At 59.7% G+C, this 4,987-nt stretch overlaps 1 long non-coding RNA gene across 1 annotated transcript; it reads left to right on the plus strand.

The window, feature by feature from the left end:
- The first annotated feature begins 1,241 nt into the window (after positions 1–1,241).
- Positions 1,242–4,458, plus strand: LOC121819476 (uncharacterized). Its single transcript, XR_009600580.1, has 2 exons — positions 1,242–1,956; positions 3,178–4,458. It is a non-coding gene; the product is annotated as an uncharacterized LOC121819476 (long non-coding RNA).
- Positions 4,459–4,987: the final 529 nt, after the last annotated feature.

Genomic DNA, 4,987 nt, shown 5'->3' on the forward strand with positions numbered 1-4,987 from the left:
TGCAGGTCTGATCCCTGGGTGGGGCAGATCCCCTGGAGGAGGGCGTGGCAACTCGCTCCAGTATTCTTGTCTGGAGAATCCCACGGACTGAGGAGCCTGGTAGGTTACAGTCCATGGGGGTCACAAAGAGTCGGACGTGACTGAGCGACTTCACTTCACTTCAAGGTAACCTGAGGTCATTAAGGTCTGCCTGGATCCAATCTGACTGGTGTCCTTATAAGAAAAGGAGGTCAGGACAGACACACAGAGGGACGATCACGTGAGGACACAGGGAGGGGACAGTGTCTACATGGGGAGCACAGGCCCCAGGAGGAACCGGCCCTGCCCACGCCTGGACCTTGGCATCTGTCCCCACGGGTCTTCCCTCCTCACTCGGAGGACGAGCAGAGTGCAGAAGGCCATCCTCGTCCTCCTCTGGACTAGCAGGGACGCGGGAGAGAGCCCTGACCGCGGACACACCCTGACGCCTGCCCAGAGTGGTGGGCCTGGCCCTCTCCAGCCACCCGGGTCCCTAAGGAGCCCTGAGCATCACTCGTGCCCACAGGTGCCCCCGTCCTGAGGCCAAGTCTCTGGCCCCCAGCGAGGCAGGGGCCTGGGGAAGAGCAGCTCCGAGGAAGGGCGGGGGCCCATGTCCACTTTCAGAGGCCCCCAGCCTCCCTGCCCCAGGACAGCCCATCCTGGCTCCTCATGCACGCACACCCGCCCTTGATGCCCCGGCCACACCCCTGCAGGAGAGGTGCCACCACCAACTAAGGGAACAGCGAGCCGGAAGCCCACTCCAGTTTGAAGATGTCAGCATCCCAGTGGATCAAAAGTTGAGCCCGGAGGCTGCTGTCAGCTCCTCAAGCACGTAACTTCATACAGTTCCCGAGACCGCGGCACAGGGCCCACGGCGGAGGAGCACGGGGAGGCGGGGCGCCTTGGAGGGAGGGGAGGAGGGAGAAGAGGAGGGAGGGGAGGAGGGAGGGGAGGAGAGGGGAGGAGAGTGAGCAGAGGGGAGGAGGGAGGGGAGGAGAGGGGAGGAGAGTGAGCAGAGGGGAGGAGGGAGGGGAGGAGGAAGAAGAGGAGGGAGGGGAGGAGGGAGGGTGGGGAGGGGAGGAGAGAGGGGAGGAGAGTGAGCAGAGGGGAGGAGGGAGGGGAGGAGAGTGAGCAGAGGGGAGGAGGGAGGGGAGAGTGGAAGGCTGGGGGCTCCTGGGGCCCGTAGGACGGCAGGCCTGACAGCCGGGGGGTCACCCAGCACGTCCCTCCCCGGGGCGCCCAGCGTTGGCTGAGGCACTGCAGCAGCATCACCTGTCAGCACGTCCCACTCCTCCGGGGTCCCCCCAGCACCAGGGAGAAGGCGCTGAGAAGACAGGCCCGGAACTCCCCCGTGGAGGGGCCAGAGCCGGAGCACAGCTTGGGTCAGGTGTGTGTGTCCCCCAGCACCGCGACAGCCCGCGTCCTGCCAAGGCTCTGCTGTGCGGTTCGCGGGTGCTCACACCGCCTGCCAGTGTGCACATCCCCTGGTCTACCTCTGTCCTCTCCACTCCCCAGCTTTGTCCTCAGCAGGTACTGGGCTCCAGGCTGGGTTCTCACCCCCTCTCACTTGCAGGACCAGAAAACAAAGATCAGAGTGGGATGCATCAGATTGAGTATGTCCAGATACTGGCGTTCACTTTATCTTGTTCAACAAATATGTATGTAGTATTCACCACGCTATGCTGGGTGATTGACAAATACTAACTCATTTTATTGATTCCTCCCAATAAGCCCAAGAGTCATGTACAATTACTGACTCCTCCCAGTAAGCCCGAGAACACCACCTCTTGCCCACGGTGTCTGAATGCGTCGGTGTCCAAAGTCCTTGATGCAAAGCGCTGACTCATCAGAAAAGCCCCTGATGCTGGAAAGACTGAGGGCAGGAGACGGCAGCGACAGAGGGTGAGATGGCTGGATGGCCTCACCTGCTCAATGGACGTGAGTTTGAGCAAACTCAGGGAGATAGGGAAGGACAGGGAAGCCTGGTGCACTGCAGCCACGGGGCCGCAGAGTCGAGCATGACGACTGAACAGCAACAGATGCAGAGTCCCTGCGGCTGTGCACGTGGGTGTGTGCGGGCTGTGCCTCCTCCCCCACCGGCCCTGCCCTGCACTCTGCCCCAGGTGGGTGTGCTCACACCTGACCCAGGGTCCCAGGAGCCTTGGGGAAATCAGAGTCCTAAAGATGCAGGTACTGGATTTGAAAAGATTAAGAAAGAAACCCAGGCTGGCTCTGCCGTTTGCACACAACTCTTGACCGTGGGTCCCGGCAGCCTGGCAGTTCTAGATGGCTTCAGGGCGCATGGGAGCACTCGTGAGCCTATCTGCCTGTGGGTGAGTCCTTGCCTTGCAGACCAGCCTTCTCTAACAAGGATTGCCTGTCTCCCAGGTGAATCTCATAAGCCCGATAAACTGAGGAGCTGGTCTTTCTGAGAAACTGGCCACTGAGATTTGCTCTGCTCGGCTGGTCTCCGGGACCCCGGATCTCTCTAAATCTCGGCCTGGATGAGGCCCGTTTGATTTGCCACACTTTCAGATGCCCCTCACCTGCATCCATTCAGCCTTGACTGCACATGGGTGCCCTTGGAGATGAGAGGCTCCGACGTCCAAGCTCCACCCCACACGCCCAGCGGAGCTCCGGGACCCAGCAGCTGCCCTTGGCCACACTGGGGCCTCCTTACAGCCCCGTGAACTCGCGATGCTGCTTCTCATTCTAGGGGCCCAGGGAGAATTGCTGGAAGGCCCCGAGCACCGACCCTCCCCTGCCCCATCACCTGCCCAAGGAGTCCCAGCAGGGCACGTGCAGAAGAGATTGCTCAGCCAGCATCTCCCCTCGAACCTGTACCTGGAACTGAGGTTGGATCCGCTGGCGTGGGCAGCCCACCCACCGGTGCCCGCGTTCCAGAGGGGGGCTCGTCACTGGCTAAGCTGCATCGCCTGGGGAGAGGTGACATTTCCCACCTGATCTGCGTCCTCTCGCAACTGCCATCAGCAGTGATGCAGCCCCTCCTCCTCCAGGCCTCAGCCACCAGCAGGAAGGAAGGAGGCGATTCTGGGCTTCATGGGCGGTTCCGCGTTGCATTCCTTCCTGTTCTAGCAAATGACTTACCACAGACATCGTGGCCTGAAGCAACACATTTCTCATCTTACCGTTCTGCAGGTCACGTTCAACACGGGTCTCACTGGGCTGCTGGTCAGTGGGGCCCATCTTGTTCTTCCTGAAGGCTCTGCGGAGAAGCCGAGTCCTGCCTCTTCCAGGACTGATGTTGAAGCTGAAGCTCGACTACTCTGGCCACTTGATGCGGAGAGCCAAGTCACTGGAAATGACCCTGATGCTGGGAAAGATTGAAGGCAGGAGGAGAAGGGGCCGACAGAGGACGAGATGGTTGGATGGCATCCCCAACTCAATGGACGTGAGTTCGAGCAAGTTCTGGGACAGCGTGAAGGACAAGGAAGCCCGGCATGCTGCAGTCCATGAGGTCACAGAGTCGGACACGACCAAGTGACTGGACACCAGCCACAGGGCCCCACGCCCTGCAGCGCCATGACCCTGCCTCTGTCTTCAAAGCCGGCAGCGCTGCCTCACTGTGACCTTCCTCCAAGGTCACATCTCCCTCTGTCTGCCCTGGCAGGGACCTGGAGCCTAGATGGGTCTGGATGGGGCTTGACCAAGTTACTTGTCCCTCTGGGCACTCTGCACCCTCCAAGCAGTCGTGACCTGGGCACCTCGAACCTCTGTGTCTTTCTCAGGATAAAGGGGACGTCCCCCGGGGTTAGGAGGCGGCTGAGCTCGGGGATCCTGTCTTCGATTTACAAGATTCATTCATTCCACAGACACTCCGGGGGCGCCTGCCTGTGCCAGTGCCAAGCTGGGTGCCAGGGCACAGTCTGCCCTCACAGGTGGAACCGGTGAGCGACAGGCATCAACCCTCGGTGAGAGCTGAGTCCTGTGGGCACACTTGGCGTGCGTCCTCTGTTCGCCCATCCGCATGGCGGGTGCCCCTGGGGGCCTCCTCTGTCCCGGGCACGGTGAACGCCGCAGCAAGTGAGACACAAGTCCAGTGGAGCGCAGCTCCTCTGATGAAGACGGGTGATGATGACAGGCCTTCTCCTAGGTTGCCTTTCCACCCCAGCCACGGGTTCATCGGTGCCTGGGCGGGACATGAAAAACCCGGGGCCAACTTAACTGCCTGATTAGTTCTGGAGGGTACAACCAATCACAGGTGAGGCTGAGTCCAAAACTAGGAATGAACACTTAGAAATAAATAAAAATGTAGCCTCTCTCCCCCTCCTTTACCCGCTCCCACCTAAAATCTTTGTGTTTCTGAAGACATGGAAACGTTTCGGATTACACTAATTCAAATTTTAATTGACTTCAGTGTTTAACGCATGGTGGTTCTACACTGTGTAAGGATCTTTTAAAAATTTATTTATGTATTTATTTTCGGCTGTGCTGGGTCTTCACTACTGGGAGCCGGCTTTCTTTCTTTACCGCAAGCGGGGGCCACTCTCTAGTTGCGATGCGTGGGTTGCTCATGCAGTGGCCTCTCTCGTGGACCACAGGCTCCAGGGCACGTGGGTTTCGGGAGTTGCAGCTCGTGGGCTCTGGAGCACAGGCTCAGTAGCCGCAGCGCATGGACCCACTTGTTTCACAGCATGTGGGATCTTCCGGACTCAGGGATCGAACCCATGTCTCCTGCATTGGCAGGCAGATTTTTTACCACTGAGCCCACCAGCTAAGCCCTGTGTCTGGGCCTTTAACTGCCTTAAAATGATCTCCAAAATTATGCTGTTTGTAATGAAGAGTCCGGGTGCTGTTAGAGTGTGTGAGCAAAGAAGGAAGGAGGGGCAGGCGTCCAGATGGCCGGCGTGTCTGCCCCGGGCACTGCCGCACTTCCATGTGAGGGAGGGGCCAGCCCCGCCCTGCCCGGAGGCCGCCTCTGGACAGGCTGGGCAGGGGCGCTGGGGCC

This window comes from Ovis aries, chromosome 4 (genome assembly GCF_016772045.2).
Source record: "Ovis aries strain OAR_USU_Benz2616 breed Rambouillet chromosome 4, ARS-UI_Ramb_v3.0, whole genome shotgun sequence".
In the NCBI taxonomy this organism is placed as follows: Eukaryota; Metazoa; Chordata; class Mammalia; order Artiodactyla; family Bovidae; genus Ovis; species Ovis aries.